Source organism: Panthera uncia, chromosome E3 (genome assembly GCF_023721935.1).
Source record: "Panthera uncia isolate 11264 chromosome E3, Puncia_PCG_1.0, whole genome shotgun sequence".
In the NCBI taxonomy this organism is placed as follows: Eukaryota; Metazoa; Chordata; class Mammalia; order Carnivora; family Felidae; genus Panthera; species Panthera uncia.
Genome location: NC_064815.1, coordinates 2,780,586 through 2,805,875, shown reverse-complemented (window position 1 = coordinate 2,805,875; position 25,290 = coordinate 2,780,586). Strand labels below are relative to the sequence as shown.

The 25,290-nt window shown below is 47.2% G+C and overlaps 1 long non-coding RNA gene across 1 annotated transcript; it reads right to left on the bottom strand.

The window, feature by feature from the left end:
* Positions 1–1,477: 1,477 nt before the first annotated feature.
* On the bottom strand, positions 1,478–10,499 carry LOC125927874 (uncharacterized). The gene is made up of 2 exons (XR_007459484.1): positions 10,074–10,499; positions 1,478–1,802 (listed from the first exon to the last, which is right to left on the bottom strand). It is a non-coding gene; the product is annotated as an uncharacterized LOC125927874 (long non-coding RNA).
* Positions 10,500–25,290: the final 14,791 nt, after the last annotated feature.

Below are 25,290 nucleotides of genomic sequence, written 5' to 3'. Positions count from 1 at the left end.
CTTTGTTAAATATGAGAATAGGAAGATAGGTTAAGGAATGGATGAGTGGATGGGTAGGCAAGCAGAGTACCGGGACCAAGGTCAAATGGGTCCTAAGTGCTGAAGGCAGTCCAGTGCGGGCAGTCTCCACCCGACAGCATGCCTGGACTTGCTCCTCAAACCTGTCAGGTAAGGGCCCTCCCTCCTGAGGCTCATCCTAGTGTTTTCTACGTGCAACGTTCTTTCTTGTGCTTTTGGGGAAGGTGTCTATTTGAATTTGCATTGCCCCCTTTTTGCAAACTAGAAACGAGCATGTACCTTTTGAGTGAGCGGCTGGATACATACTCAGCAGCCTCACAGCATCATCCAAGCAGCTAATGGAAGCAAGTCTCAGGCATATGGCTGATTCTGTCTCAATTATTCTCACCTGTTCCCTTTTAGATTTTACATCTTTCTGGCCCCTGCCTCTTAAAGCCCCACCACTCTGCCTTTTCATGGCAACACTGGGAAGGGAGAGAGCTGGGATGCCTGCTCTGTGTATGGGCCTTACAGCCTTCCTCAGGGCGGCACAGAACTCAGAGGTTGGCAGGGATTACCTGTGGCAGACAACATCGTGCCCCCTGAAGACAGATACAGGAAGAACTTTCGAACAGGTGTGACATGCATGGATGGAGAGGTGTCCTCAGGTGCTGGTGAGCCTCCTGCCCCTAGATGTATATATGCGGTGGTGGGGGGGTGGGGGTTGCAGCTTCATGCAGGGACCTGTCCTCTCAGGTGCAAGGAGGATGACACTGGAGCCTGGCCGTACACCCACAGTGGCCCAGGCTCTCTGTGCTCCCAGGAGAGCACTTAGCTTTTGTCTTCCCAGCAAGAATGAGTCTGCTTCAGGAAACAGATTTAATTGTCCCACTTACCAGCTCCAGCTCACAAGACCACATTGACAAAGATCGTAGCCTCTTTGTAACGGAAGAAACGGACGGTGGAATGAGCATCTTAGAGCTGTTCCTTCGAAAAATGACCCTCGCCGCTTCACCCCAGCTGAGGACATGCATACTTCTCAGCCTCTTACTCCCAAGCCCACGGCAAGCTCCCTTTTGATCTGTGTTTCCTCTATTTATATGGCAGAAAAACTCACCCGGCAGATCTGAACATGTTTGCAGTGCTGCCTAATTTAAGCCCCGGGATGCAGGGAAAGAAATAGAAACAGAAAATAGGGATTCAGTGCTTGCTGTGTGCTGCAGGCCATGAAAAATATCAAAATCATGAAACACGGTCCCTGATCTCCCCCAAGGAGATTACAATATACTTGAGTAAATTAAAAACGAAATAAGAAAGTATTTGAACTACAGTTCAGTGAACTAGTAGAAGGCCACAAGGCAGGAAATGAGTGACTGCAAAATGACTGGAACAGGCTGTAATTGGGATTGAGAAATGTGCGTCTGCCCTCCTTTTGCGACACGGGTCTGGTTTACTGAGGTGACTTATTCAGAGAGAGATGTTTGGTGAGAAGGCAGTCTTTGTATTTACATCGTGAAAGGAATCTAATGATGTTTCTTCCTTACCCAGACTGACCCTGTTCTGGGCATACAAAACATGGACGGAAACATGGTGAGAAGACTCACTTTTGTGTCCTCCCAAACTCCAAAGGGAGAGGAAAGTCAACAGCACGCAGTATTTTCGAAGGGACGGCACTGGTGTTTTTGAGAAGAGGAAGCCAAAACGTAGAAGGGTTTGGATGAGCAGGTGGGGGTGCCGGCGTAGACGATGAGATGATGATACACAGGATCCTGGGACAAATGTGATCATGTGCAAAGTTCTGGAGGCTGTCGGAAGGAAAGGAATTGAAACTGAGATGTCCCTTCCCATAACTTAGCCTGCACCACTGGTGAGCCAGCACCCTTCCTTGTAGGTGATGAACTTACAAAGGGATAGGTTTTCTGTTGTCTCCCCTCAAAAATGCAATGCTTTTGTAGCCCTGATACCAAGAGGTATACATGCCTCTATGGTTGTGGTACAACGGAGACTAAATCAGCAGCAGCCCCCTTGCGGCTACAAACACATCGCAGCGCAGGATTAGAAGTAGGCGCATGCGCACACATACGACTGCGCATGCGCACCCTTCCAGGCATGCTCACACATACACCCGCACATGCACATCTGCACATACGTAGGCACGCATGCATATGCACATGTGTGCTTGCACAAAGCACAGTAAAGAGCAAAGGGAAAGGAAACCAAAGGGGATGGGATATTCTCACGGGCACTTTTCCTGCTGAGGTGCGGCAGCCTCAGGGGACCTAGGCAGCAGGGGTGGAGGCCGTGGCTTTAACATCCAAGGTATGTGGATGCATAAATCTGAGCTCTCCAGTGAATCAGCGCATCTGTGACAAGACTAGAAAAAGCTGTCCATAAAAGTGAAGGCAGTAAAAGTCGCCTTGCCATCTCTTTGAAGCTCTTGAGTGAGAAATTAAAACCTAAATGAATATCCGGGCACCTGGGTGGGTCAGTTGGCGAAGCGTCCAAATTTGGCTCAGGTCATGATCTCACGGTTTGTGGGTTAGAGCCCCACGGTGGGCTCACTGCTGTCAGTCACTGCAGAGTCTGCTTCGGATCCTCTGTTCTCCTCTCTCTGCCCCTTCCCCGCTTGTGCTTTCCACCCCCCAAAATAAATAGTTTTTAAAAACCTAAATGAGTATGGAGGTCCAAATGTACACTAAATGGCGTGGCAAAGGCAGTCACATTTTTTTTTTTTCATACAGAAACTGTTACCTTGTGAGTACCTTGGGAACCACAGAAGAAGCTAACTCAACCCCACTGTAGGAACATTCCTATAGCCCAGTGTGCTTGGGGGCCCCATGCTTTAGGGGGGAAAACAACCTCTGCTGAGTATTAGCTCAGAGTCAGAAGTTACAAACAGCACAAGGAAGAAATCCACCATGAGGTCAGCACACACAGCAACCAGAAGTATGTGAATCCCAACAAGGACTAGGGGGAGGAGGCAAGGCAGAGAATAATCTGAAAGATGGTGGGTTTGAAATTATTAAATATAGAAGTTTTTTTTAAGTCATAACAGAAGAATGAGACATTATGATAAAAACGAACAGGCAGAATTTTTAAATGGCCAGGTGAATATAAGAACTAGAATAGATTAAATGACAGCATAACGCTAAATATTACTAATGAAAGAATAAATGAGCTGGAAAATAGATCTGCGGGAAGCATCTAACCACAGGACAGAGTGATAAAGGAATGGAAAATACTAAAGCAAAGTGAATAACCTAGAGAACAGAATGAGAAGGTTTAGAATACTTAAAACACAATCAGAAGAAAAGAGAATTGTCGCGTGTCCTTAGGGGCTTGCAGCTCAGAGCAATGTGATGCCACTATGCACCTTATTAGAACGGCTAAAACCCGAAACACTGACATGAGAAATGCTGGTGAGGATGTGGAGTGACGGAAGCTCAACAGGGGACATGAAATGGCACGGCCACTTCGGAAGAGGGCTTGGCAGTTGCCCACAAGGCTACACATCTTCTTACCACACAATCCTACCATCGTGCTCCTAGGTCTTTCCCCAAATGAGCTGGAAATATATGTCCACACAAAACCTGCACACAGATGTTTATGGCGGCATTATTCATAATTGCCCCAACTTGGAAGCAGCCGAAATATCCTTCAGTAGGGGAATGAGCAAACTGTACATCTATGCAATGGCATATTATTCACAAACAAAAGCAAGCTGTGTCAAGCCATGGAAGGACGTGGAGGAACTTAAATGCATATTGTTCTCAGCACAAGCCCTGCACTGTAGCCACTGCTGACCAGGAGCTTAAAGGAAGGATCCAAAAGATCTCTGAAGTTCCCATCATGTGCATTTCTAGCCATAAGTACAACATGGAACAGACGCCAGATGATTACGAAGCCCCTCGGTTCTAATTCTGAATAGAGTTCCTCTGCCTTCATTTATCAACTTTTACTGCTGCCAGTTCGTATAGCAATATGCTCCAGCTTGAATTATTCCACTTACCCATTTGCTCTGTTATGGGCTGAGTATGGTTAAATACACTCACTTTTTGATGTTTTGAAATTGATATTTTGTATCATTTTAAATTTTGTTGCATCTTTTTATAAATCAGATGACTGCCCACATTTAAAAAAGATGCATGTTGGGGCACCTGGGTGGCTCAGTCAGTTGAGTGTCCGACTTCAGCTCAGGTCATGATCTCACGGTTCGTGAGTTCGAGCCCCGTATCGGGCTCTGTGCTGACAGCTCAGAACCTGGAGCCTGCTTCCAATTCTGTGTCTCCCTCTCTCTTGGTCCCTCTCCCCCTCATGCTCTCTTTCTCTCAAAAATAAACGTTAAACATTTTTTTAATTAAAAAAATATAAATAAAAAATATGCATGTTGTTACTGTGAAAGAAACCTGTCTGAAAAGGCTATTGTGTGCATTATGGTTCCAAGTATGGGATGTTCTGGAAAGGGCAACACTATAGAGACCATTAAAAGATCAGTGCTTGTCAGGAGTTGGGATGGGGCATGAGGAGAGGTGAATCGGGGCACATGGGAATTTTAGGGCAGTGAAACTATTCTATACGATACTGTAATGGCAGATAACATGGCATTAAGCATTGGACAAAACCCACAAAACCATACAACACAAAGCGTGAACCGTAATGTGAAGTGTGGAATTTAATTAGTAATAATGTATCAATACCTGTTCATGAATTGTTAAAAAAAAATTACCACCCCAGTGCCAGATGTTAATAGAGGAAACTGAGGCAGGGCGGGGGGGGGGAGGATGAGAGGAGTGTATGGGAACTTGCTGTACCCACTGAACTTCTCAATTTTCCCGTAACCCTAAAATTACTCTAAAAAGTACATTCTATTAAGTTTTTAAAAATGGGGGGGAGAGGGAGAGTTGATATTCAAAGTAAGGATGGGTGAGATTTTTCCAGAATTAAAGTTATAAGTCACACGTCAAAGAACGCCACTGGGTCACAGAGCAGAAAAAATCCTAAAGCAAATCCACATTTCAATTCCACACCGAAGACAAAATGAAAGTCTCAAAAACAATCAGAGAAAAAGCACAGAGTGCATAGAAGGTAGCAACAGTTAGATTACTCGCCGACTTCTCAACGACTATAATCCAGATCAGAAGAAAAGTCAGTAACATCTTCAAAAGGTCCAGAAAAAAATCATTATCCACCTAGATTGCTCTGTTCAGCCAAATCATTCAAGAGTGAGAAAGAAAGCAACTTGAAAGCATTAATTGTGCTAACCTCTTCCAAAGGGAATCAAAGAAACATTTGCAGTATTTCCTTTACTTTTCTCTGCCTGTTTCATATTATATCTTAGATAACACACACATGCCCCAAAATCATACTTTCCATTTAACATTATATACATCATCTGTGATTTTCACTGTCCTTGAAGGATAATTTTTAAAGTCTGAATCGTAGCGTAAGTGCCATAGTTTCGTGAACTGCTAGACAGTTTAATTGCTAGACGTTTAGATCAGAGAATTTCCTCCTAAATGGCAATTGGATGAAACACACATAAAAGATGAAATAATGCTACGCACGCCTACTTTTTCTTTTCCATTGAAAACTCCACCTGCTTCTCTAGCTGCCTGCTCAAGTGGCGAGGTGTTTAGTTTGCAAGGAGCCATTCAGAGCTGATCGAGAAGCCTCTTTTCCATTCGTGCTTTTTGCCCCAAGTGCACTGGTGGTGGGTGACTTCCTGGAATAGCCCCAGATGTTCTAAAGGAAAATGAAAGAAGCAACATATATGCGAGGACTGCCGTGTGCCAGGCATGGTGCTGGGCGTTTCCATCCTGTGAACACTACTATTTATGAACACTTACCATAAGCCGGGCACTACCTTTAGAAAGTTTGCACCCATCAGTTCATTTGGTCCTCCCCAGAAGTCTAGGAAGTATGCACTATTATTATATCCATTTTATAGACAGGAGAGATATAGTTCTGAAGGAGCTAGGAAGTGATGAAGTCATACCTGGAACATGAGCCTTTCCATGGTAGGGCCCTATTCCAGGCTTGGGTGGGTGTCAGAGACACAGGTAGAGAAAAGCAGGAAGGGCAGAACGCAATGACATTAAAACAAAAACAAAAACAAAAACATGACCCGGACTGAACGTAACTATCCATTATCTCACTTCATCCTCCTCACGAGATCAGGTAGGTATTGTTATCGTTATTACCTTCTCCCAACGAATGAGCGCATGCAGACATGGTGCCATCAGGAACTCGCCTGCAGGTTGCATGTCCAGCTGTGGGTCACCCGCGTGTGTCCAGAACCAGAGTGTATACCGTGCTCCTCACTGCCTGTGGCTCTTGTCCTCTGTCCAGGCGAGATGGAGGAGCTGGAGACACTGTGGCTCACGGGGATCTGCCACAATGAGAAGAACGAGGTGATGAGCAGTCAGCTGGACATCGACAACATGGCAGGCGTGTTCTACATGCTGGCGGCTGCCATGGCCCTCAGCCTCATCACCTTCATCTGGGAACACCTCTTCTACTGGAAGCTGCGCTTCTGTTTCACGGGCGTGTGCTCCGACCGGCCGGGGCTGCTGTTCTCCATCAGCAGGGTCAGTACCTCGGGCGGCTCGTTCTCGATGCAGCGGCAGGTCCAGAAGAGCACGGGGCTCCCAGAGAATCGAGGACTCTGGACTCCTGGGTGGGGGGTGATTTGCCCATCCTGCCCTCGCTCACCAATCCCTGTTGGGCTTGTCATAAAGGCATCCAGATTCTGTGTGTTCCTAACCCAGGGGTAGCAAACCCAGGTGACAGCGGAAGCCAGAGAGGGAAGGAAAATGGGTAATGCAGGCTGGGCATGAGAAAAATAGCACCAGTGAGATGAAAAACAGCAAATGTCCCTGGGGTTGAAGGTGAGGGAACACTTGAGAATGCCTACCACACCCAGAGGGGGCAGTCCTCAGGTCCTGCTGAGTATTGTCTTATGGGAATTCAAGGGCAATATTATCAGGTCTTGTAGGTTGTCAGAGAGAAAGTAGTCATCTGATTTTATGTGAAGGCTTCCCACTCTTTAAATATTAGTAACTAGTTCCATTTTTTTAGACAACACCAAAATACCACATAGGCCAAATGAAGCAGTCTTTGGCTTCCACCGTTAGCAGCCGATGTGCTTTACGACACGACTACCATTCCTGTGCAGGATGTTACAGTTTATGCACACATCCCAGTGGGACACATATGCCAAAACCAAATATACATCCCATGGCATGCTCTGCATCCGCACATCTAACAAAACACAAAGAGCATCTGCATTACAACAGAGCCTCCAACGAAACAAAGACACGAAGGGCCACGAGGAAAGGCACACATGTCAAACAGAAAACAAAATACACATTCAACCCAGCATGAACTACAGCCGCAAACACACATGCTATAACGAACTCACCCACAATGCAAGGAAAACCCCTCTCCTGTTACACAATGTGGCATGTGTATATTACCATAAAAAAGCACATATGGGTCATCAGTAATAGCAACGATCATGGAAAATGCCTGTATTTGTGCAGCACAGATAGGTGCCAAGCACCCTGTACGGACTTCATACTCTTCATCTCATTTCACCTACAAGCCATTTCTGTGAGGCGTGTAACTGTTCTTCATCCCAGATTACAGATGGGGAATGAGGTCAGAGGATCATCCACGGCTGCCCAGCCTTGGTGGAGCCAGGACTTGAGCCGAGGTGGTGTGGTACCAGCCAGAGCACAGGTTCCCACACAAGCAACAAACATCAAATACAAGCAACACAAGAGATTTGATACAGATCATAGTACATGACACATATGTGCATGCAACTGACATGATCTTGTTGTCACTTACATCATATGTGCATATCCTTCACTCATCTTCTAACAGAATATAACATCTATTTACCTCACAGCCCATCAGTCATTCTTCCATCCATCTGCCTAGTTCATCCATCCATCCATCCGTTTCACCCGTACATCCATTCATTTCATCCATCCATCCGTCCATCTATCCATTCACCCATCCATCCATCCACTCACCCATTTCACCCATACATCCATTCATCTCATCTATCCACCCACCTGTTTTATCTATCCATCTACCCATTTCATTCATCCATCTGTACATCCATCCCTACACCCATTTACCTATCCATCCATCCATCCATCCCGTCCATTTATTTATCTACCTATTTCTCCCATTTACTCACCTTGGAATGTTTTCACTCTGAAAGAATTTAATGAATTAAGACATGAAACATGGTGAAAAACACTTGGGTACAAACACCTGGTTTTATATGCTAATGGTTATTGGGAAAACTAAATAATCATTTTTAAAGGAATTTGTGTTTTCTTAGCATTTGGTGATTTTAAGAACTTGGGAGATTCAGAAGGCACATATTAGCTTAGTGAGGAAGATTTATTGTTTTCTGTTCAGTGGCACTCTTAACTTGCATTCTGTGCAAATACATATTTCCTAATTAACTTGATGGCATCTAAACACAGACTGCTTAAAAATAACAATGTGCACGCATCTAGCTAGGTATTATGCCAACTTTAAGCTAATTCTCTCCACCAATTACTAAAGGCTTTCCATACCCAAATGACTCTGGGATTATCATGAAAATGCACACTGTTGCATTTCCTTGTAAATCCTGCTTGGATCTCGAAGAGCGTTTCCTCTGAGATACCATTAAGGCAGCCAGTTGAGAGGACCATCATTATGAGGCATGAACTAAATCCCCCGCTTCCCTTGCAAGCATCTTGAGCAGGATTGGGGGGCAGTGGGGCACACAGGAGTAGGCATCATCAGCTTTACAGGCTGGAATCTGAACTTCAGTCTCCCCTCCCTCGGGGAGAGAGGACCCCGTGCCTCACAGGAGCACTGCAAGGACTTTTGTGCCCCTTGGGGACTCCCATCCACCAGCATTCCTGTGTCCTCAAAGGCTGCAGGGAATGCTACTTGAGCACTGACCCTCCTTCTCCCCAGATACTATCTTTTAAATAAGTGCAGCCCTAATATGTGTGAAGAGAAGGATTTCATATTTAATATACTTTTCCTGCCTCTCTCATTTGTTAGGGAACTCAGAATGAGCTCAGCACCCAATTTCATGCATAGCAGGGCTTTCAGATTGCTCAAGAAAAATATTCCTCCTTTCTGATCAAGGGCTAACACACATCTCTTAAATTTGTCTTATGGGCACGTTCACACACATGCCAGCTTACATGTATATTCTTTACACCGAGCAGGCCATACACACAGAAACAGAAGCGCCCTCGTTGTAGGCATGTAAACATTTTCTTTAACAAACGTGCAGTGGGGAATCCCCAAGCCAAGAACCCACTTTTTCCTACCAAGCCAAGATCACAACCCCACAACGAATCATGCCCAGCGTGCGAGTAAGGGCCAGGTGACTGACGTCCCCCTGTCATCTCTAATCCTGACAGCACCTGTGTGTGACATGACCACACCCATCCTATGGATATGGAGAAACTGAGGCCCTGAAGGGCGGAACGGGACCCTTTCAGCCTCACCTTATGTCTCCTGCTTCACCTATCATGCCAGAACAAGGCAGGAAAGAGGAGGACTGTCTTGTGCACCAGGCTGGGTTGCATGCTTCCGTCCATTTCTGAGTGTAGGGATGTGGATCCAGGATGCTCTGAAAGGTGCCTGCACCTGAGGCAGGTGTTTTCCTGCACAGCAGCCAGGGGTCTCCACTCACCAGTTCTGGTAGCACCTTCAACACCCAGCCTGTGGACCTAGCTGTTGCCACGCAGCAGACACATGCAAGTGTCCCCAAGGGCCCGATGTCCCTTGGGAAGCTCCTGGATAGTGCAGCAAAATACAGACTGGATATATGGGCACTCGTGGCCTGCCAAGGGGGCGGGCCAGAGCTTAAAGAAGTCGTTCACTTCACATGAGAACCCAGTTTCTCCCACAGCTGGGGCCTTTGGCTTTTCCGGGTTAAAAAATAAATGTGCCCTCTAGTCTGCAGGAGGCTCTTAATTTTTCTCTCCAAAATGTTCTCCCTCTCCCCTAGAAGAAAATAGTCAGTGTCACCAGCAAAAAGAACCCACCTCGGTTTTCGGCCATGAGGAATTGGAGACGTAGCAAAGACAGAGACCACGGGATGGAGACTGTGGCAGCCTGTCCCATGGGCTCCTTGGAGGGGATCCTGGGGACAGTGACAGGCTTCTGGCTCCCCCACAGTCAGGACCAAGAGAGCAGAAGTAGATACTGCCTCAGTCTCCCAGGGCCGCTATCACCAAACACCACACACTAGGTGGCTTGTGAACAACAGACACCTACTTCTCATGGTTCTGGAGGCTGGGAGTGTGAAATCAGGGTGCAGCGTGGTCAAGTGAGAGTCCCCTTCTGGGTCATAAGGCTTCTCCTTGTGTCCTCACGACGCGGAAGGGCCGTGGGCAATGTGGGGCCTCTCTTACGAGGGCAGTCATCTGCCTGGCCAGCGCCCCACCATTATGACCTAACCCCCTCCCAAAGGCCCCACCTCTTAACACCATCAACTTTTAGGGTCAGGATCTCATTATGTGGATTTGTTGGGGGGACACAAACGTGTAGGCCTTGGAAGATACATCAGGGGTCAAGCCCAGACTCCAGGGAACCACAGAGGGCAGTAGGGTGCATGCCCCATCAGGAGTGTTCTGAGTGGTCAGGGGCCCTTGAGGAGAGCCACGGCGGGGCCGATGGAGGGTCTGGGCTGCTGTCCAAGGAGAACAAACCTTCGGTAGTAAAGGGTAGTATGCGTCTTCTTGCAGCCGTGGGAAAGTGTGCAGTGGGGTCTCGTGCTAGCGTGTGAAGGAGTAAAAGGTGACAGAAAAGAAGGGCACCAGAAAAGGTGGGCACCCGGTCAGTTGACCCTTCGCCTTTGGCTCAGATCATGATCTCACGGCTCATGGGTTCAAGCCCCGCGTCAGGCTCTGCTTGGGATTCTCTTGTCTCCCTCTCTCCCTGTGTCCCTTCCCACCCCTCAAAAATAAATGTTAGAACACATTTTTTTTAGGCTGCAGCAGCTTATCCAAGGTCACAGAGCTACTAACAGGTGGAGCTGGGACTCACTTCCAGTGGGTTCCAGGCTCTGGCTCTTTCCGTGTGTCTCTGATATGCACCTCCTCCTCCTCAGCAGCCCATCAAGAAGGTGGGTCAACTGAGTGGGAGAACACTAGCACCCAAGCCTGGGGTATGGGCTGGGTCCATCGCGTGGCCTCCTTTCCGAGGCTTCCCCCTGCACCCCAGCAGCTGGAAGTGCCTTCCCAGTATCCTGTGAGCCCTAGGGCAAACTGGGGAAGAGCAAAAGCAGTCAGCAGCCATCCTCCTGCTCCTGAAACATAACTCAGCCCCCTGACCACCTCTGTGGGCCCCCCTCAAACAGACAGCCAGCCCATCTCAGCTGGTTTTAACATACTGCTCTGTCAGGGAAGGGGGAGACAGAAGTTCTTAAAATCTCTAGCAGTGTGGGGGGAGCTCATTAGAACAAAATTACAGATTTAGAAAAAAAAAATGTTTTTTTAAGTAGGCTCCATACCCAATGTGGGGCTTGAACTCACGACCCTGATACCAAGAGTCGTATGCTCTACCGACTGAGCCAGCGGGGCGCCTGTAGAAAACAACAAAAATTAACTCCTACTTTTTTATAATACTGACAAAATGAAATCAAGGCACAGACCTGGGTTGATCCAAACGTACAGGAGATACACCGGTTTTCACCCACACAAGCCAAATCTCGCTGGGTCAGGGTGTAAGATTCCCATGTTACTGAGCTGGGTGGGAGGTGTGGGTTCACAGGCCAGGTTCAGAAACACCGTGCTGTGAACTGCACAGTGCATTTGGGTGATCCCGTCACCCAGCAGCCACAGGAGCGCGCACTGGAGACCCTGCCTCCTGGCAGCAGATAAGCAGGAACCACACGCAGCACAGAGATGCACAGAAACACTCTGTCTGTCTCTCTCTCTCTCTCTCTCTCTCTCTCTCTCTCTCTCACACACACACACACACACACACACACACACACACACACACGGAATATATTAAGCGGCATAAGTGAAAAGTCCCAAGTGGTGTCCCCAGGGGTTCCAACCATGTCCTGTCTCTCCATCCCCTGTACCGTGCTCCCTCCTATGATGGCTTCACTCTCAGGCTAACATCCCCACATAGTGACAAGACTAGTTCCCTGCGTCTGCTCCTTCTATTCCAGCTTCTGTATCTATCCTTCCCCAAAATGTGTGATTGATCACCCATGGATATGATGTCCACCCTTAGAGTGACCACAAAGGGTTTTCTGGTTGACCTGCTTGGGTCTCATGCCTTGACTGACAGCTTCAGTGTGTTGCTGGGGCAGCTCCCCTGAAGAATTAATAATGGGTGGTCCTTTTATGCCAGTTTATTCTATTTTTTAATGTTTTTTAATTCATTTTTGAGAGAGAGAGAGAGAGACTGAGTGTGTGTGTGTGTGTGTGTGTGTGTGTGTGTGTGTGTGAGTAGGAAAGGAGCAGAGAGAGAAGGACACACAGAATCCGAAGCAGGCTCCAGGCTCTGAGCCATCATCACAGAGTCTAACGTGGGGCTCGAACCCACGAACCGTGATATCATGACCTGAGGCGAAGTCAGACACCCAACCGACTGAGCAACCCAGGGGCCCCGTGCCAGTTTAATAACTGACCCTGGTATCCACACTCCAAAGATGATCCTGAGAAACCAGGGGGAAAGATGAGTTAGCAACCCACTTATCAATCCAGTACCCCAGGTTCCACTGTGGAGGCACTGAGACCTGTATGGTTACGTGACCGTTAGTCGATACCTTCTCTCAAACTCTGTGTATGAGTGTCATAGGCAAACGTGTCAGATCATCTTGAGCCAGGGAGACCAGAGAAGCCGGGCACTTTGCCACTGGTCTGGTACATTTAAGAAACAGTACCAGGATTCAGATTGGATTTCACCATCTCTCCGAGGCTCCTCCCAGAAGGACACATCTCACCTTCGCAGGTAAATCCTGGGTGTGCAGTGTTTTTGTGTCCCTGCTGCCACTGATGATGTCTCGTGTTCTTTCCCACAGGGCATTTACAGCTGCATTCATGGAGTACACATCGAAGAGAAGAAGAAGTCTCCAGACTTCAACCTGACAGGATCCCAGAGCAACATGTTAAAACTCCTTCGGTCAGCCAAAAACATCTCCGACATGTCCAACATGAACTCCTCAAGAATGGATTCCCCCAAAAGGGCTGCAGACTTCATCCAAAGAGGTTCCCTCATCATGGACATGGTTTCAGATAAGGGAAATTTGATCTATTCAGACAACAGGTCCTTTCAGGGGAAAGACACCATTTTTGGGGACAACATGAACGAACTGCAAACATTCGTGGCCAATAGGCACAAGGACAGCCTCAATAACTATGTGTTCCAGGGACAGCACCCTCTCACGCTCAATGAGTCCAACCCCAACACGGTGGAGGTGGCCGTGAGCACAGAATCCAAAGCGAACTCCAGGCCCCGGCAGCTTTGGAAGAAATCCATGGAATCACTGCGCCAAGACTCCCTGAGCCAGAACCCTGTCTCCCAGAGGGACGAGGGAGCAGTGGAGAACAGGACCCACTCCCTAAAGAGTCCTAGATACCTTCCAGAAGAGGTGGCCCATTCGGACATCTCGGAAACTTCGAGTAGGGCCACGTGCCACAGAGAGCCAGACAACAACAAGAACCACAAGACCAAGGACAACTTCAAAAGGTCAGCAGCCTCCAAATACCCCAAGGACTGCAGTGAGGTTGAGCGCTCCTACCTGAAAACCAAAGCGAGCTCCCCCAGGGACAAGATCTACACCATCGATGGTGAGAAGGAGCCCAGTTTCCACTTAGACCCTCCCCAGTTCGTTGAGAACATGGCCCTTCCCGAGAATGTGGACTTTACCGACGCCTACCCAGACCACGACGAGAACTTCCGCAAGGGGGACCCCGCGCTGCCGGCCACCAGGAACCCCCTGCACAATGAAGACGGACCCCCCAACAATGACAAGTATAAGTTCTACTCCAAGCACTTCACCCTGAAAGACAAGAGTCCCCCTCACAGCGAGGGCAGCGAGCGGTACCGACAGAACTCCACCCACTGCAGGAGCTGCCTTTCCAACCTGCCCACCTACTCAGGCCACTTCACCGTGAGGTCCCCATTCAAGTGCGACGCCTGCCTGCGGATGGGGAACCTGTACGACATCGACGAAGACCAGATGCTCCAGGAGACAGGGAGCCCAGCCGCCCAGGAGGAGGTCTACCAGCAGGACTGGGCGCAGAACAGCACCCTCCAGTTCCAGAAGAACAAACTCAGGATCAGCCGTCAGCACTCCTACGACAACATTCTCGACAAACCTCGGGAGACAGACCTTAGCAGGCCCTCCAGGAGCATAAGCCTCAAGGACCGGGAACGGTTTCTGGAGGGAAACCTGTACGGGAGTCTCTGTAGCGTGCCCTCAAGCAAACTCTTGGGGAACAAAAGCTCCCTCTTACCCCAGGGTCTGCAGGACAGCAAACGGAGCAAGTCTCTCTTGCCGGACCACACCTCCGAGAACCCTTTCCTCCGCTGCCATGGGGACGAGCGACGCTTAGTCATTGGGAGATGCCCCTCGGACCCTTACAAACACTCGCTGCCGTCCCAGGCCGTGAATGACAGCTACCTTCGATCGTCCTTGAGGTCCACAGCGTCGTACTGTTCCAGGGACAGTAGAGGCCACGACGACGTGTATATCTCAGAGCATGTTAGGCCTTATGCTGCAAATAAGAACAATATGTACTCCACCCCCAGGGTTTTGAATTCCTGCAGCAGTAGACGTGTGTACAAGAAAATGCCTAGTATCGAATCTGATGTTTAGAACCTTCCATTAATGTTTTATCTATAGGGAAACATACATAACGGCCAACGTTCTGGAGGGTAAATGTCGGATGTCCGATGGTGCCTGCAAAGAGAAGGGGATTTAGGAAGGTATTTTTTTTGTTGGTTCTTTTGCACCTGGCTCCATGCCATAGTCTTCCCCTCAAGGAATCTTGTGAGGCGTGTGCAGAGCATGGCAGATACCGGATAGGTGAGTCCTTAACCAAAAAAAAACAAAAAAAAAGCAAATAAATAATAAATAATAGGGCAGGTCTCCGGGACATGCCCTCTAGGGATGTTGGCAATAACGATGCGTCGGAGGCCAGTGGTGATGTTATGATTTTCTATATTCCAAAGTCCACGAAGACCAGTCCACCATGTAATTTCCTCATCAGAAATACCCAACGGTCTCTCTCATCCAGAATAAGCAATATGGTACGCATGTAAACCCGAAACAGACACAGCAGTTACGAATGCGTCTGCACCGCAGCGAGATGGACGTGCAAGAGATTAGGAAGTTTGGCTTTGTACCCGTCTCAGCTTCAGTGTCATGCCTCCCATCACTGCCCCGGCCCGACCCCAGAACCAACCCCAGGCTCCGCCCCCCCCCACCACACACACAAAGAATCGCAAATTCCCGTGTTCACAGTAACCATGCTACCTTCACTAGAGTCTGTTTCCAAGACTCATCTGGAGGAAAAGGCCAGGAGGGCCCTCAGGCGGAGAACAACGAGAATCTCTCTGGATGTCAACTTGTGTGTTTCACAGACACTCTCTCACCCTTGGCTTCGATGGTCTTGTTCAGAGCTGCACAAACCGATACGTGTATGTCTCCGACACCTAATCTGTGGGTCGTCTGTCTCTGGACACAGAGGCTGTTGTAGTTTATCCCGATGATTCCTATGTACGTAAGTCTGCGTTCCCCCCCCCTTCTGGTGACGACTCAGGGTTGTATAGTATCTGTTACCCCTTACCTCCTAGAGTGACCATCACTCGTTCGGTCCCCGAACAGCTATGGTGGAGTCCAAGTGTGTGTCACTGTTCCCAGGGTTGTCAACATCGTGGCATATGCCAGCAGCCACGTGTGTACCGTGATCTGTAAAAAGTACGATGCCGGCTGTTCACTGAAGGCTGGCACGCTTTTAGGTTAATTGTCCTTAACCTCATGAAATTCAGTTGGACACTCGTTCCCACCCCAACCTCCTCAGATCAAAAGCCTTCAAAACATGAGAGACCCTCATGCATCGACCCTGAGCATCCTCCAAAATCGTGGATAAACTTCAGTGGCAAACACGATTTCTCTCTTCTGAAATATTCGCTCGATTGGAGGCACAGTGCTTCACCAGCACCAACAGAGATCTATGACAAACTCCCCAGAGCATTTGTCATTTCCGAGCCACCCCCGTTGTCCGATTCTTGCTTTACTCAGATCTGTGTGTGATATGAAATGATACGCCTTTAAAAAAAACAGTGCGGGGAGAAGGGGAAGCTTCAGCATCAGAAGCTCTTGGCACAGTACCTCACTCACACCAAGTCCCCCCCCCTCAAAAAGGTAGTTGTTATGTTCTGACACTTTCTCAGAATTTCCTAGTTTAAAAACTAAGTATTATAACCCCCACAATGTTAGTTGCACATTTTATATAGTTCTGATTTGGATTATTTTACATTCATTATCGCCCCTGAGATTTCTGGGATGACTAGGCCTCAGGTTCTGTAGAGTGGCTGAGTCTGCTTGACAAGAAGATACTGTGGAAACCCTAAGCTAAGATGAACCTGACAGTCTCCTGGTTTCCTCCCGCATTTTGCTTTGGGTTCTCAGAGAAGGGGACGGAGGGGTAGCTACCTTGTTTCTTTTACACATGGCACGTTCTGTCTTGTAGGCAGGGTTTTCCTGCCAGGGGGCGGGGCCAGGAACGATTCTTTCAGAGCTTCAGGATTCATTGAATAGCTCCATCGTTGGGCCAGTGCACCCGGCAGTAATGAGAAGTGGTCGCAGTAAGTTTCAGGGTCATCGGTGGGGAGGCAGAGGGGCCAAAAGTCCTCTCCTCACCTTTGAGGTTGAGAGGCCCAAGAGGCTGGCTAGGCACCGAGGACAAACGTATTCAGACATTGTATTTTCTTTCTCAGATGGTATGCTTCTGCTGCCCAAGAGCCAACAGTGGAGAAGCCTAGACTGCGAGAGCCCCATATCCATTTCCTGTCTTAGGCACAGCCCTGACTGTATTGTCTTTTAGAACTTTCTGCCTCTGCCCTCCCATTGCTTTCCAGACCTACATTCCCCCCAGCCAGGATCACCTCCTTCCCTCACAAGACTGGCGTGTCATGACGTGAAATGAATTACAAAGTCTCCCCAGCACACACGGCAGTGTTGTGTCATCAACCCAAAGAGGCTTTCTGTCTTCTTCCCATGTCCTCAAAACCCAAGGGGGCTGCCAACTGTGACAGAGACCTCCAGGGAGAAGGTGACTTACACTCATAACGTCCCATAGATCAAAAACCCTCCTGCTAACAACAGCATAATTTTTGCTCTTAACCTCATGTTTATCTAGGTAAAGAGACTAAAGATGGGGCTTTTGGAAGAACCAACAGTAACATACTGAAAAAAACACGTGCTTCCTTTAATACCCAAAGTGTTTTTTTTAAACAAAATAAACAATAAGGATTGGAATGCTATATATAATGAATGTATAATTTCCCTCTTTTCCAAATTCATTGACTCTCAACGGTGATGATCACAAACATCAGAAAATTGACCGTCGAATCAGATGGGCAATTGCCAAGAGAAAGATAATGACGCGGAGCAATTCCAAAGTAATCAAGTCAGTTCTGTTCTTTGCAGAAGCCTATCAAGGCATAAATAGGAAGCCCTTGACTCTGGACCCATCACAGACGGTTCCACTGACATTCCAGCTTGAGATCTTAGATCTCAAAGAGCCAGAATCTCTGAACCCAAATTTGTGCCTGAGTTTCACCTGACTCAAGTCACAGCTGGCATCCATAATGGTACTTTGGCCATCCTAACTGGCCTTCTCTACTTGAGAGGGATCCGGCTCTTTCTTCTGAATGCAGACACATACGTTTCTGTTGATCGGTAACAGTATACACAGGCCCAGCTTAAAACACTCTGTGCAAGAGGAGGGCCTTCTAGGGCATGAATTCTACCCTGGAAACCTTTGAGTTTCTCAAAAATAGTCCTCACTATCCTTACAGTCTTAGGCCACTTCTGGCTTCACTGATCTGAGAAGACAGGTTCCTCATGCGTCTGTTTTTCTGCCAGTGAGGCTTCCTTGAGAGGTGCGGGATTATGATCTCCCCACTCTTCTGTCCTCTGCACATCTCACTTTGTCATTACAGCCAGCCACGTGACTGGGTGTCTCGTGGATTAGACTAGGTTTCTCTTCCCTGTTGCAGAGAGCCTAAGAAGTTTTCACCCTCTGCTGTTCTGATGAAACCGATCATCGCAGCAAAAATCAGTCAAATCGACTCACACTTATTTTCAAGGAAGGAACAAGAAAATTACACCTTGTTTACAAATGAAATAGTTTCACTTAAATGGGACTCTAGCCAAGGCTGTTAATTAGTCAACAGATCCATAGCAGTCCTACAGCCCCACATTGTTTATTCTATTTGATATGTCTGCCAGTGATGTGTGTTTAATATTCTGCGTCCTTCTCAGGAAATGACAAATGCCCTGAATTCTTGGCAAATAGAATTGCTAATGAAAAAGGAAAAAAAAAACCAAACAAACAAAAAAACAAAGTTGGTGTTAATTAAATGGTGATTAAAAATTTATGTCCTTTCAACCTAAGAAGTGCAGCTCTAATAATCGGTTGCCATATAAATAAATACCTTGCACTGAAATCCCTTATGGTATAAGACCTAAATAAATACTCATTTGAGAAACCAAAATATCTTTCAGAAGAGCTGAATATATTTGTTAACTTCAGGCACATCCCTGTACTGTTTCTTTGTGCAGAGCTGTTGTTCAGGAATCCTTGCGAAGGGGATTTGAGTCGTTTCTGAAACAGAGGCTGTTTGCGTTTGACCGCGACGAACGTGGGCAGAACTCAGAGTTCTAGGGGTAAAAAAATGGCACGCGTGGCAACAAAACTCATTGGTCGGTATTTCACGGGAGTCCAGGGTTCCACGTAAAGGCGGTCTTCCATGCAGAAGTAGTGTTTATTTCCACCTGAGACAAAATTAGGCCTTCCGGATGCCTCATATTCTTTTGGCCAACAGGGTTGGAAGTGCTGAATGAGAGGTTTGGTGGGGTCTATACCAAAATTCAGCTGTGCTTTTCCATTCAACCCCCTCACATCATGCTGTGTTCACATCTAGTCCTATCCGATGAGGTCAGCTTCCCACTCGATAGACATCAGACGTGGTAAAATGCACTTATCCTGTGAATACCAATGCTCGGGTACACATGTACATATCATACACATGCTTGATTTCTACAATTCACACGTAAGTGTATTATCCAAATAACATTGTATATAGTGTAAAGTTTATGTTAAAAATTATGTGACGATGATGGTTATGGACCCGCGGAAAACCCATTCTGGTTATCGGTGCAAGGATATGTAGGAAGAGAGGGCACTCTTTAAAAAACAACAACTCAGTTCTAGGGAGGATGGCAGGGCCCAAGGGGAATCTGGGGGGTTGGTGTCCTTGGACTCTGTTCAAAAGCGGTATGTGGAGTTAGGGGCACAGCTCATGTTCTACTCACACTTACTTCTGAAGACAGTGCCGATATGGACGTGTGTGTGATTTCTGCATACCCGTCAAAGGGCATCATCCCCATCGTCTTCCCCATCCCCACGTGTGTGCCCGGAAGTACTCTTGATTTGGCATCAGCTAAAGATGCCTGCCCAGAAGGGTCTTAGAAAAACAGAACTTATAGGACCACACCAAGATTTGGGGGGAAGGGAGGTGAGAAAATCAAGAGACAATGAAGGTCCCAAAAAGGCACCATCTGTATAAGATGGTCAGACAGACAGTATCAGAGCCAGGTCTGGAAACCAAGACCCACACGTATGGTCCACGTAATTCTTCACCTGGTTCCCTGGACCAGGTGACTCAGTTCTAGGCTTCTCTCACAAGTGGTCTCCGGGAACCTCTGGGATAAGAGCCAGAGAACCTCACAGAACTGACCCCGCTTTCTTTGCCTCTTGCCTTATACAGACCCGTACATCCCTCTTTGAATTCGGTTTTCCCTTAAGCTCCCCAACACTCCCTGCCTCAGATTCCTGGGGAAGAGAAACCTTTTCTCAGGGACCTGTTCCCTGGAAAGTCAACAAGGAGTAGAGTTAAAACCTCAAACCAAAGATGAAAGCTGGCAGCGATCATGGAGGTAACAGTTCTGTTTCTCATGAGCCAAGGATGAACAAAGGACACTGACCAGCTGATAGCACTTGCCTAAGGATCTACTCTCCTTTTAAGACCAATTTGGGTTTGGGAGATGCAAGGGTGATAGAAAATATATAGTCTCTTCCCATGAGCAGCTTACGGTCTAGAAATTCAGCTCCCTAGGACAAAAGATAACTGAGAACCCATGAAACGCAAGCAGAGACTGAGTGTAAAAACTGGAAATGATCAATCAAGTTCTTGCCAGGAAATAAAAATCTAACTTTTTCCAGGATCAAACAAACAGACCCCTCCTTCCTTAGACCTGTAAGTAACTCTGGAAAATACAGTCTCCCGGAGATACCCTTGATGATTTTAACCTTCCAAGACAGAGCCTGGGAAAGCCAAGAGCATCTAAACAGGTGACCAGACTTACCCTTCACGTTTGTGTGCAGGAGACTCAGATCTGGGTCCATGGGGTTCTCCAGCTCTTGCCAAATCCTGCCTCCTTCCAGCCCCACTTTATGACGTGTGCTTCAAGAAAAGGTTGAAAGAAATCGCCAAAGGATTAGAAAACAGACCGTGATATAAAAAAACTATTTCCTGAAAGGTTTTTTTGTTTGGTTGGTTTTATTTTTGACTTATGAAGAATACTTTTGATAGTTCAGGGTATAAATGTATCAGGGAAGGGAGTGGGGAGAATTCCTTGTTGAGTCCCAAGTGCCTACTGTGTGGCTGACAGAAGAGAGCTCATCAGGTTCCCTGGAGAGAAAATGGGGCAAACAGATGGTGAGAAGAATCAGGATGTGTTTCAGGAATCGGGGGGGGGGGGGTGGGGGGGGGGGCAGAGCTTCTTTTCTCTCTGTCCTTCCTGTTCTGTGCATTGCCAGGATGTTGGAGTCTCTCCTTGTCCCAGCTATGTGCCTTGGGTCAGTCAGCACCTGAGTTTGGAAGTACCAAAATGTCTCCACACAGAGTGTAGACTATCCTAGGCATATCCTAGAACAAGATCCTCAACATAACCATAGGATAGAAGTGTGATTGCTCCCATTTTACAGATAAGGAAGCTGAGGCTCAGGTTGGTCTCAGCCTCATCAGCAACAGGAATTTGCTAATAAACCCCTAACGTTGGGTGTATTCTTGAAGTGCCTGATCTCTGCCAGGGAGGTCAGAATGTAAGTCGGAAAGAGAGATGTGCTGTTTTGAGGTCCCCGGGGCTCTCTCTGGAGTTTCAGCCTCTGCGGGGAGGAGGTTTGTTAGTGTCCTACCCCCCGTTGTCTGGTTTGGGGTGTATTGAGAACTCCTGGGGATCTCACCTCTGTTCAGGTCCCTTTTGAGACTCGAATGCGGTTTTGCATCTCTCCCCATACGCTTGCACTCGGCATTCACTTTTTTTGGTTCCTGGGGAGTTACTCTCTCCCCTTGGCACGTGCCTACTTTCAACTATCCCTTTCCACACCTCTCTTCTTTTTCTCAGTAGACATCAGGGTTCATTCCATTCAACATGGGCAAATCGTATTCTCCCACGTGTGTGCGGGCACACAGGCCGCCCCGGGGTGCCCCCATTCGAGCTCCCCTAAACATTATGGCCCATTTTCAGAAAGGTCCTGTTACTTGCAAGGGAGCGTCTCTGCAGGGTCATCACTGGCACCAAGGTAACTACTGAACCACGGAGTGTTCCGTTTGCCTCCTTAAAGGGTGTCGATCTGGAATGTTTCCATCGGGCTCTCTGGGAGTCCAAGATGACAGCGTGCATAACGCATCAGGGAGGCCAAGACCCTGAGCCCGTGTGTTCCTTTCTTGCGCGGCTCCTGTGTTCTAAGCCACAGAACGGCGGCGGGCGTTGATGTTTACCATGAATTGGGGACACATTAAGGTCATTTTATAGATGAAGAAACTGAGCTGGGATCTGAAGGAATGTTCTTCTGGGAGGTTCTGTGACTCAGTCCTTCTGGAGGGCCAGTGCATCTGAGCGGCCGTGTCCTCGTCCCTGAGAAGTTCTCTAGCTGTTTACAATCTTCCAAGCTGGCAGTCAAAAGTCTCTTAAGACAGAAAAGTTATTATGATTTAATAGCTATTTTGAGATCCTGTCATTGGGTCTACAAGGGCATGACAACATTCTCCAGGGGATGATGAGCTGTGCAGAAACTGGAACACTCCAAAGAACCATCTGGCTGGTAGGGGTTCTTCTCTGGGGCTGTATTTCAAAGCATACAACTCTCCAGGGAGCCAGAACCGAACTGTCTCCAGTGGAGTCGTTTCTCAGATCAACTTCCTCAAATAAGGTGTCCGCAGTGTGCAGAGACAAACAGGACAAAACTGAGATTATCACTCACATAAACCCCTCTTAGGGACCAGGTCCATGAAACAGTAAGTTTGCATTTTCGCGATTCTGGAACATTCCTCATTAGCAGTAGCCCTGGGTCATAACCTCCTCCAGTTAATTCTCTCACACCTTTGGGAAGGATTTAAGACGAGCCTTCTAAAGAATATTAACGTAACACGTAGCCAATACCACAGCTGCCTTTTAAATTAATAAGGTTAATTGTTCTCCAGCAAACATAAGTTTGTCTTTGGCATTTTAAATGCTTCTCATTGATCTGACATTTTGCTGTTTCAAGCTTTGAAAGGGCTCAAATCAAAGACTATTGATATCTGAGCAAATAGTGAAGGTCCAGAAATATAAAAACATTGTCAGTTTTTCCATGAAAAATAATCATAGCCTTTTGAATTCAACTGACGTTTTTACATTGCATTACATCTAAGACCTATCGAATTATTTCTATTCTCAGTTAAGCTAATTCAAATAAATGAGCGGTATTGACTTTTTAAAACTCTTTTATTTAAAAAAAAAAAACTCTAGGTTTATTAGGTTTGTGGACATAGCTCTGAAGCCCTGGCCGCTAAGGAAATGTTCCAGTTTAGAAACTGAAGATTCGGAGTATTTGGGGTCAAATTCAGACGATCATCTTTGAAAATTCTGGTGGATTTACAAAGATGAAAATGGACTTTTAACTTTCACGTTTCCCCACATTTTTCACTGCGAAAGGATGCCAAGTGCGTATTTTTTTTCCCCCAAATCGGAGATAAGGCCAAGAATAACATTTTCTTAGAAAATTCAGGAAACCACTCGGTAACAACTAATTACACGGCTAGATGGGGCTCAGAGGCCTTCCAAGCCTGAGGTTCCTCAAAGATTTCTTTATCAGTTGTTCTTAAGCTATGAGTCTTAGTCTTGGTTCCTTCCCCTGCTGAAACAAATTGAAAAGCATACACTTGCCAAATCACTTAGTCGGTAGAATTTACTGTTGATCACAAAAGGATGTTTGTGCATATGTGTTTATGTATAGTATATATGTTTCAAGCTGAATATTCCGAAAGGATGAGGTGAGTTTCACGGGTGGTTGGAGTAAGAAATAGACCATCAGAGTCACCAACAGTGGCCTTCTCAGACAGAAAAAGAGGGTCAACTATTCACCTTCCAGACACATGACGACCTGTTGCGTAACACACAGGCCGGTCATTTACCCACAAGGAAGGACTGGGAAGCAGCTTTGAAGACCCATGTCTGAGTCCATCCCTCACCCAACATGGGCAGGATTGAACACTCCACATGCAGAGCGTTTCCCATTCACAGCGACACCCAAACCCAGTCCAAAAAACCCACATCAGAACTGGCTTGATCTCTTGTATGGTGGGGCCCAAAGCAAGCTGTGTGCTCCACTCAGTGGTCCTCATTTGGGAACAGACACTCACTTACCAATCCCAGCAGTTTATACCTGTCATGTTTTAATCAACCGCATGAGGAAGTGCTGATAACTGTATTAAATATTTCCAAGCATAGCTACAAAATTACACGTTTTGCTTAACACCTTTCTATGATAGAGGAAGTATATACTATGGTTGTCTTCTTGTAGTATGTCTTTTCTTTTTGTTCAACGTGTTCTCAACTGTTTTAAGGAATGGGGTTTGAAACTGTGTGTGCAAACTGATATATGTACATAACTCCCGAGGCAACAAAAGTGCCCAGTCCTATGGTGTAAAAATGTAAATACAGGAAAATTTCATTTTTCTAATAAAGATAATTTCTGCCGATTGATATGAAAATGAGAAATGCTGTTGTGGTCTCTGTGGTCTTTGTTGCTGCTACCCTGGGCATCACGCATGTTTCGAGCAGGCTCGGTATTTGCACAAGGGGCAGAGAACTTGATTTCCCACTCTGTGCAAAGGAGGAGCACAGAAGGAAGCAGAGAATCGGAAGAATCCCGGGATCGGCTTTCGGGTTTTAGCAGCAAGCTTTGCTGCCGTCCCTTACCTGGTTCTCCTCTTCCTGTGCAGTTTCCCGCGCTCGCGGCCTTGACTCTGATAATGTTGAACTTCACCAAGCTTCCGTGACTCATGATTCTGGGAAAAAGGGGGCAGTTAAAGACCTTCTCTCCTGTATGAATTCCAGGAAACAGCCTACTGTAAAGAACCACCCTTTTCAATAGGACTTAGATGTGACCCCCGGACACCCCCTCCCTGGCTCCCTATGCCACGGCCAGACACAGACCCTCCAAGATCCCTGTCTTTGCTCATAAATGATTAGCCAAACCTCTTGTCCCCACTAATCGATCAGAACAAAATGCTTGTCAAGTGAACATTGGTTAAGCTTCTCTCCTCCTCCCAGGTCCCTGAACACCATCAGCCTGAGTCAACACACACCCTCCCCCGGGACTAGGCTGACCTTACACCCTCTGATCCATCCAATCACGCACCACCCCCCCACCCCTCCGCCGCCAATGCACATAACTTCCTGACTCCCTTCTTTCTGGTTTTGTTTCCTCCTCCCTGTAGCAGAAAAACTCTTGCGTCCTATCCCACTATAATAGTCCCTGTCTCCCCCTTAAAGTAAGTTTCCTCAATAGGACCTCTCCTTATTAAATCCAGATTGGATTTTTATTTGATCACTCTTTTTCCCAGATCAAGCATCATTTCTAACACCCAAATCCAGTCATGTCCGCTCCACTGCCCCTTTTAAAACCCTGAGCTTAAAGCAGTGGCCCATGGGGTACCTGGGTGGCTCAGCTGGCTACA